This window comes from Stegodyphus dumicola, chromosome 5 (assembly GCF_044657685.1).
Source record: "Stegodyphus dumicola isolate Sdum_Otavi_A_Nest chromosome 5, ASM4465768v1".
Classification (NCBI taxonomy): Eukaryota; Metazoa; Arthropoda; class Arachnida; order Araneae; family Eresidae; genus Stegodyphus; species Stegodyphus dumicola.
In genome coordinates, this window is record NC_140772.1 from 190,799,052 (window position 1) to 190,809,391 (window position 10,340).

Sequence of the window (10,340 nt, forward strand, 5' to 3'; positions counted from 1 at the left end):
CATCATCCCTGTTTACGATCAGTTTGCGCTGATCATGTAAATGAAATTTCTGTAAATGAGTTCAAAGTATAAAGATGATTTACCCTCTCCGGAACGTCTAAGGGAAGAGATGAAACGTTGGCGACGGCATTTTATGTTCATTTCCAAAGCAAAGCTCCCAGACACACCAGTTTTGGCTTTGAAAGCTTCGAATAAAATCTTTTTCCCAAATATTGATGTGCTTTTGCACATAGCAGCTACACTGCTGATGACACGTAGCGAATGTGAACGTTCCGCAAGTGCTTTGAAAAGGTTAAATTATAATAGAGCTATTGAGACAGAAAAGCACAGAAGTTCTTTAGCATTAATGCATATTCATTATACCAAAGAAATATTAGTTGACAAAGTTATCGATATATTTGCCAGTTTCCAGCCACGAAAAATGGAGTTCGGAAATATTTTAATTGCCGAATCAAAATCTTTTTGTTGCAATTTAGTATTATGTCCAAAATAAATGACGCATTTACAACTTTTACGAATTTAATTCAAATTCTTAATTATATAGAACAGCAATATGAATTTTATATATTTATTTATCTTTATAGTTATATTATGAAACCAAAGTAAGATCAATTTCAAAATTATTTTAATATTTCTTTGTATGTATGCGAGTGTGTACGGCAGAAATTAAAGTAAAATACTAGAAGTACTTTTACTAGCATTATTCTATTTTTTGTTATTTATTATGCTTTTAAAATTGCTTTAATAAAGGTTAAAGCGGTGTCGCGAAAGGATGGTTTAATTCTAATTGAAACCAATACTTCAACAATCTACAAAAATAATCATTTTATTTACCAAGCAACCTGGATTGCATCGATGATTCACTACCAACTACGTCGCAAACTGAAAAACTAATATTCTTTCTCAGAAGCGAAGCGCCCTCTAACGGCGATACAGAAATCATTTGTGGGGTTTTTCGACACTCCCCACCTGATAATTTTTTCAAAAATTATCACTAATTCAGCATACAAATAATAAAAATGTAAGAAATCAACTTACATATCAAGTACATTCAACTGATGTAAATATAAACTGCAAAAGGAAATTCTATAAAATAAACAAATATAGTTAACTGCATCAATTTAAATGTTACTCAATACGTAAATATTAATTCGAATGGTTTAATCCTAGTATCCGGTGCGCACGGGATTTGGCTACTTTTGGCGACTTTGATGATGAGCAGTAAAAACTGGACATATACGATGAGTAGTAAACGGGTCATTCGAAGAATATATATAGTTATACATAGTATATACTATGTATACACAATGTATATACACTATAGTATATATATAGACGTTCTTTGGATCATGTTTGGTGTTGGCGATAATTTTCAAAACCTCGCCAAGGCTGCACCGTATACTAGGATTTTACCATTCGAATTACAAACAGTAAATTATTAGTAATAACTAAACTAATTATCTGAAATTAATGTTAGTGAACATGAAATATAAAAAATAAAAATAAAAGGTTACAAAATTAGTTCATTTTCAGTCTGATAGTTCAAGGGGATATATCAATTGCACAGGTCTCTTAAAGTCCCCTTTTTTAGTTTTTACCACACATGGTCGTACAAGACCATCACGTACTTTAAAGACCTAAATCCCAGAGGAACTTAGATTTAGTTGTTCTTTCAAGTAAAACTATATCACCAATTTTAATATTTTTCTTGGCTTCTGGTGTACCGAAGAAGTGAGCACTTCTTAAGAAGATACTGATTTTTCCATTTTTTCCAGAACTGTTTTATAAGTGTTGTCTGATATTCTTTTCGTTTTATTAGACTCTTTCTTGTTGGAGAGCTATGCCAGCAAAGTTGTATGGATATTCATCCTTATGTCCGATCAATAGAAAATCAGCCGGCGCAAATGGTTCAGGTTTATGTAAATCGTTGTAAACGTAAGTCAAAGGACGTCTATTCACAATATTTTCGACCTCTGTCAACACAGTCATAAATTTTTCAAAATTCAGTTGAGCTCTGCCTAATATCTTTTTCAACGGTTCCTTTATGGTTTTTATAAGGCGTTCATAAAAAGCTCCCCACCATGGAGCAAGCTCGACGATAAATTTCCAAGTCAAGCCTTCATTTGCTAGAAAATTTTGAAGGTCTGTACCTTTAATTATGCTGTAAAAATACTGTAAATATTTGGCAGCATATTTGAAAGTTTTCGCGTTGTCTGAATAAAAGGTGCGACAGTTTCCTATTCTCGAAATGAAACGTCTGAGAACCAAAATGAATTTGTTTGCAGACATATTGGAAATGAGCTCTAGATGTAACTCTCGTGTAACAGCGCACGTAAATAATACAATGTATGGTTTCTGAATGTCGTTTCCAGACTTGATGTAAACTGGACCTGTGAAATCCACGCCTGTAACATAGAAAGCTGGAGTTTCAACAATTCGGTCTTTATAGTAACTGAGCTGTCATTTGTTTCGCTGGTTTTACTGCGTATTTCCGACAAATTAAACAGTTCCCTAAGACTTTCTTTACCAACTGACGGCCTTTAGGAATCCAAAATTTCTGTCGTAGTTTGGCTAAAGTTGCTGCCATTCCCGCATGTAGAACGTTATTATGTTCCCTTTTTACAATTAATTCAGTAAATTTGGAATCTTTAGGAAGAAGAACTGGACGCTTCTCGTCAACTGTATATTCGGTTTCTTCTAATCTTCCCTTAAGCCGAAGAATTTTATTTTCATCAAGAAACGGTGCCAAGCTGAATATATTAGAGCTTGGAGAAATTAACTTGTTAGATTGAAGAGCTTTAATTTCAGGTGTGAAGAAATCCATCTGGGCTTTACGAACACAAAAAATTTCAGTGTCCTGAATTTCAGAAGCACTTATAATGTTCCACTATTAGCAGGCAGTTTTCTTGCCTTAGCAACGAAACGTCTAATCCATGCCATAATTCTGAGATATTTCAGCACATTACTGAATTTTGTTATATCCAATAGTTGATCATCTATTTTCACAACAATGTCTTAAACAGATATCTTACTACGGCGTTCTAGTTGTTTATCGTTTCACACGTCAAACTTCGGTTGAACTGGCTAGTCTATACGTTTGTTTTGTAACCATTCTGGTCCAAACCACCGAAGTGAACAATTTCTTAAATTAGAACAGTAGTTCCTCGTGATATGAGGTCGGAGGGGTTATCTTTCCCACGGCAATAATGCCAATTATTGCTTTCAGTTAGTTTCTGAATTTCATAAACTCTGTTTTTGATGAAAGATTTAAATCTTTCGGGTGATCCATGAATCCAAAAATACGTTATTTGAGAATCCGTCCAGTGGAAGAGGATTACCTCGTATTTTAAACGTTTTGAGATTTTATCACTAAATCTAGCGGATGAAAGCGCACCCAAAAGCTCCAATCTAGGAAGTGTAAGTGATTTCAGAGGTGCAACTCTACTCTTGGACTCAACAACAACTGTTTGAAAAGTTCCATTGTTCAAAACTATTCTTATATATACCACGCATCCATAAGCTTTCAAACTAGCATCAGAAAAGCTATGGAGTTCTATTTGTTTCACATCTGCATCTAATATTCCTTCTAAATAGTAGCGAGGAATTCTGAGGTGGTTCAGTTCTTCAATTTCTTCGTACCAGGCTTTCCATTTCAGATCAGGTGGCAGTTCATCGCCCCAATCAATTTTGGCAGACCAGATTTCCTGAATCAGACACTTTATTCTTATAGTGAAATGGCCATAAAATCCGACAGGATCAAAAATACGGCCTGCGGTTTGCAATAGAAAACGTTTTGAGTTGATTGACGAGGAAATGAAATTTGTCAAGTGCTGAGTGTAAAAATAAAAATTATCATTATCCGTATTCCAGTTAATTCCTAACACTTTGATCGGGACAACTTAGGAGATTCTTGCATCGAAAATTCTTTGCGATGCCAAATATCTTTGAGTTCTTTGGAATTAGTATGCCACTTATGTAGTGACATGCTAGCTTCATTAAAAATGTTCACAATTTCTAAACTTGTTTTCAGGGCTTGTTCTAAATTTTGTTGACCACCAATAATGTCATCAAGATACAGGCAGTTGTTTAAGAGTTCTGTTTCAGGATATATTTCTGAATATTTTTTAAGGTGATGCTTAATAGTAGCAGCTAGGAGAAAGGGACTAGATTTTACTCCAAACAAAACTCTTGTAAATCTAAAGGTTTTCAAACTTACGTTGTTATCATCAGGATCATCTTTCCAAAGAATCGTGTAACATCTCTGTCTTCTTCATTTAACTCTATCTGCAAGAATGCTTGTGTAATGTCCGCTGTAAAGGCTATCGAATTTTGTCTAAATTTTATCAATAAATTAAAAATATCAGGATATAGGTTCGGACCAGTATATAAACAGTCATTTAGAGAGAGTGTTTTTGTTTTATGGGCTGAAGCATCATAAACTATTCTTAGTCTGCTTGTTGCTCTATCATTTCTGATGACTGTTCTATGAGGCATATAAAATAGGGTTTTATCATTTTGATTGTCTTCCTGAACTGGTTCAATAATATGTCTTAACTCGTAGTCCTTTAAAACCTCTGTGTATTGAACAAACAGTTATCAATTTTAAATTTGTCACTCAATTTCTTAAGTCTTTCAAGTGCTATATCCCTATTATCTTCCATTAAATGTTTTGAATTCGGTTTCCAAGGTAATTTTACTTGGTATCTGCCGTTCTTATACTTGATATCACTGGAGAATGTTTAGATTTGAAGGACAGTTGCTTTTCCAATCGCGAATATTTCTCTCTAGAGTTATAATTAACAGAAGCCGCGCGTTCTCTACTGAATACTTCGTTCCTCAAAAAGGCTAACAGACCTTATAAATCCCAATTTTCGTTTTTAATCAAGAACGAATTCATTAGGAAGTAATTTCAAAATTAAAGGTGTTAACAGATTTCCGTGGGTATCTGAGTCTATTTTTAATGCTTTAATAATTTTTCTATTTTTGATAAATTCGGATTTTTATCAATCGCATTTTCGAACTGACATATAAATTCTAACCACTCCGAAGGATCACCATAAAATTTAGAGATGGTTAATTTTGGAAGACCAGTGAATTTGTTACTTTCGTTTTGGGATTCTGTAACGGTTTCATTAGAAATGTCCCTACTTGCATTGTCCGAATTTTCGAGCTTATTCAATTCCTTCAACTTTTCATTCCTCTAAACTGCCACACTTGAATTTTCTCTTCATATTCCAAAACGGATGAGATTTCAAGTTCAAATTCGTCCTCTTCGACTTTTAATTCTCGTTCTATTTGAGCTTCTAAATTGCTCAAGGATTTTGATTTTTCTTTTAACTGGTCTAACCTTTCTTCTAATACATTTACATATATGCTACTATCATCTTTACTCAGTTCGGTTTCCATTTTCTTTAATATCTTGGACACTGCGGTCCTCAATACCTTTCGTTTTGATTTCAGTTTAGCAATAAGATCTTCCATATTATATCAAAATAGAAAGTACAGGCTTACCTTGGCAGTCTTCGCATAAAATGCTATCCAAAATTAAAAAACACAAATTTCTAAATTGGCCAAATGTTCCAGGCACCGATGCACCATGTCGCGAAAGGATGATTTAATTCTAATTGAAACCAATACTTCAACAATCTACAAAAATAATTATTTTATTTACAAAGCAACCTGGATTGCATCGATGGTTCACTACCAACTACGTCGCAAACTGAAAAACTAACATTCATTTTCAGAAGCGAAGCGCCCTCTAACGGCGATACAGAAATCATTTGTGGGGTTTTTCCACAAGCGGTTAAGGTGAAAAACAGAAACAGAGTTACGCATTTAATAGGTTTGTGAGGTAATAATTATAAAAACGATAATTAAATACAATATGTCCATGGGCACCCTCCCGTAATTTGAGCTGACTACGCCCATGTGGAATGTGTTCTATCCCGGTTTTTATGCCCGGATATCCAAGAACTGCTAAAAGTTTTCTCAGAAATTCTCGGTATTCTTCGGAGTGCCAACTTAGCGGGAAAATTGAGAGGATTACTTCAGACCGTGCAACAAGTTATGCAAATGACCAGCAATGAGTAAACTTTTGTTTACTTCTCACTTCTTATGGACAGTTTGAATATCGCAGCTGTCTACATGTTTCTTGTTCATTTGTTCGACGACCCTGTGTCCTTCAGTTATTAAGTCTTTGCATCTTTAAATATCTGTTATCCTTAATTTTCAAATTTTTAGAACTACTCGTCTTTTATCACCAACAGCTTTAATCGATTTTATTTCTTCTTTTTAATATTCGAGAAAAATTTCATGGCTACTGTTTAACGCGAATCGAAACGTCTAAAATTTTTCTACAGTGGTAGGGCCTTCGGCCCAGGTACCCCGGTTGTAACAAAGCACCGCCTACTGGAGGTGAAATTAAAAAAACACCCTTTTGGGCGTAATATAAAATCTGAAAGCATTCAGATTTTCTTTCCTTCTTTTTAGCACAGAAGGGCTATTAATACGTTGAGCGAGGCGCCGGGCCCTGGGGACCGGCAGTGAACTTTCCGTGTGGCCGGCAGTTAAATTTCGTCGGTCCCTAGGGTCCGGCAGGAACACATTGAGCTCGGCGCCGGGCCCTGGGGACCGGCCTGGAATTTCGTTTGGCTGGCGTCGGTCCGCAGGACCGACAGTATTAACATTGGCGACCACGAGCTTTGTCACGCACAGGCAGGGCTTGTATGTCGGTAGCCGACAAAGCTCACCAACAGATAAGCTCTAATCAGTACATGAAGTCGCAGGTCACCCTGCAGCACTATACCGCTTGATCGTTCGCGCCGGCTGAACGGGAAGGACAGCACATTCGGCGCCGCGCTCAAGTTGTGAACTTCGTTTTGGAATTTTGCGTTGAAAACTTAAATGTCCGTTTCATTTTTCAGATTGTTGCCACCAGATATTATCGCCCTGTGTTATATTTAAAGAAATTAAATAATAATGAAGAATCTGCATAAATGTATGTATTCTCGCATTGTGATAAAACAACGGTACCTAGAGCCATCCAATTTTAAATAACGTGATCCTCCACCGAATTTGGGTCTCTGGAAACCCTAATTTGGAATTTTTGTTTTTTTTATCGATTTCATATTTTGTAACACGTTAACGAATTTTTGATTAACAAACTCAATGATTTCAAAGCGAGCAATGGCAACACTGTGAGGGGAAAAATTTTTTTTTTAATCTCCAGCGCACGAGATTGTGTATCGGAAATTCTAAATAGATGCTCTTTTAAATATTTTGTGATATTGCTGTTGAACTGAAGTTTAGGGTTTAAGTACGAAGAACACGATATTTAATAAATAAAGATAACACACAAAACGTTAAAAAAACGCTCCTTTGGGCATAAGATAAAAACTGAAACCTTAAGACTTTTTTTTTTTTTTTTTTTAATATTTCTATTTAGAAATTGAAAAATAGTTATTGTAAAATATTGGTGGTACTAAAGGTTTTCAATTTTTGTTTAGATGGTATGCGTTAGTCAAAAGGTTGAGAACCGCATTCGTAGATCATGAATGATCATTATTTCATAAGTCATGATTTCATATTTTTAATTTTATAATTTCTACATGTCATCTTACTAAATTTAATCTGAGGATCTAATATCCGGAAAAATCCCAAATCCGTGATCGTTGAAGTCCCGACGAGTCCGGATCTCGGACTTTGTACTGTGGTACACATGTTACGGTAAAAGTAATAAATTCGGTTATTATTTAAAATTACCGGTGATTATACATAATCACTACTAAATTTGGTAAATATGATAAATTATTTCATATTTATCAAATTTACCGGTTAGTTTATAAAATCCCCAACTCATAATGGGGAATGTGATAAAAGTCCCTAACTTTGTTCACGAATTCGTTCAGTTTGCGCAACTGCTTGACTTCTATCAACACGTGATTTCAGAAGTAGTTCTCATTTCGTTGCATGTAGACGTTTTTTCGCTACCCTCTCGTAGAAAATAAAACGTTGAATAATGGCTGGTATGCTTGAGCGTTTTAATTCCAAATTACTTAATATTATGGATACTAAGAAAACAAACAGTGGTTTTCTGACGAAAGAAAGATATGATGATTTGTTAAAAGAAGTGAATAATAGTAGAAACAAAAGTAGTGGGAAAAAACCGGAAGATTATCAGAGACTAAAAAGATATGATGTAATGAAAGTAGGCAATGTTGAAAAACTTATCTTTCCCGTAACTGAAGACAGCTCCAATGTTAGATTTTACGTGTACTGTGAAGAAATTTTTACCATAATTCATGTGGTACACTTATCAATAAGCCATGGTAGTAGAAACAGGATGTTAAAAGAACATTACTACCGAAGGAAGTCATGATTTACTTAAATTTGTGTGAAAGTTGTCAAAAAAAAAAATACCTAAGAAAGGACTTGTTGTTAGGCCAATGGGCTTTCAAGATGCCTGGTGGACCTAATTGACATGCAGTCGCAACCAGATAATAACTTTAACTTTATATTTGTCTATCAAGACCACTTGACGAAGTTCGTACAGTTGCGTGCCCTAAAAAGCAAACGTGCAGAAGACGTTGCATGTCATCTAATTGATATTTTTACTATATTTGGAGCCCCTAGTGTACTGCAAAGTGACAACGGTCGTGAGTTTAGTAACAAAATCGTATAAGAAGCTTGTGCAATGTGCCCGGCTCTGAAAATTGTGCACCGAAAACCTAGGCACAGCCAGACTCAAGGTTCGGTTGAACGTGCAAACCAGGATATTGAAAATATGCTAAGTTCTTGGTTGGAAAGCAGTCACATCAGTAAATGGTCAGAAGGGTTACGTTTTGTGCAACTTATGAAAAATAGAGCATTTCATGAAGGCATCAAGTGTTCTCCTTATGAAGCAATGTTTGGGACGCCTGCAAAATTTGGCTTGAAAACGTATTCGTTCCCGAATGACTCTATCGAACATATTAGAACTGAAAAAGAGCTTCAGGCATTAATCGAAACAGTTAATAATGCTTCTGAAAACACCAATAGCGAAATAGAAAATGTTTCTAATATGGACAATAACGATCTATCTCAAAATGACCCTCCATCTGAAGTTAATTTTAAGACTCAGAAAGAGAATGAAGCAGCGGTCGCTCTAATCCGAACATATATTTTATGCAGCCAAGAGCAAGTAAGAAAACATAGAATGAGTGCTAAAGAAGGTTTAGAATTACAAGCAAAGAAAATATTGAAGGTTTCAAATCTTAAATTTCCTGCTGGTAAAGTTGGTGACACGGTGAAACTATGAATGAATACCAGTCGTTGACAGAGCAAGAAGTGATCCCCGAAATTTATTAGCGGTGATATTAGAAGTTCAAAATGAAGAGTTTCATCAGTTAGGAACGACACAAGGAAGACTTTCACAGTTGTATACCAGAAATCAATTCACAATTTGTGAAGAAAAATTTATTTTGCTTGACTATGTTCCAGATCTAGCAATGTCATTTCGAGAATGCGTTAGAAAGACATCTCTATCTGGAGGTCAGGGATATCAGCGATGTGTTTGTAAAGGACAATGCGAGTCTGATTAGTGCAAATGTAAAAAATCTGGCAAACTTTGTAATTCTAAATGTCATAATAGTCTAATATGCTTAAATAAGTAAACTTAAAATATTTAGTAATTCGTAATAATAGTATTTAACGTTATTTGAAAAAAAAAAAAAAAAAAAAAAAAAAAATCCCCCCTTTTTCTCTAGAATATGGGCTTTGTTTGTTTTCCTATATGTAACTGCAGGGTTTTTATTTATTTATTTTTATGTGCAACTGTTTTGTACAAGCTCATGTAAATTGCACTTTTTTCATTTCACAACACCTGTCAGGCCCTTATTCAAATTTCGTTCATGCTAAATAAATATATGTGACCTAAAATAACCATTTATTGATTTTTTAACTGTAAAATATAAAATATTGTAATTCATGGTCTCTTACGCCAAATTGTCCAACCAAAAAATATCTTTCTAAGTAGTAACTACTAAAAAAAAAAAAAAAAACCTGCGCTCTATTCAACTGGCCCAATAAGTCATGATATTTATCATATTTACCATTACGAGTTGGATATTTCCCAAATTTAGTGGTGATTATGATGATAAGTGCAAATGTAAAAAATCTGGCAAACTTTGTAATTCTAAAACAGTCTAATACGTCTAAAGAAGTAAACTTACATATAAATGCAAATAAATGATTTTTTCCCCATAAAATATGGGTTTGGTTTGTTTCCACAAAATAATCCGAATTTATTACCTTCTCCATTACGAGTTGGGGATTTTATAAACTAACAGGTAAATTTGGTAAAT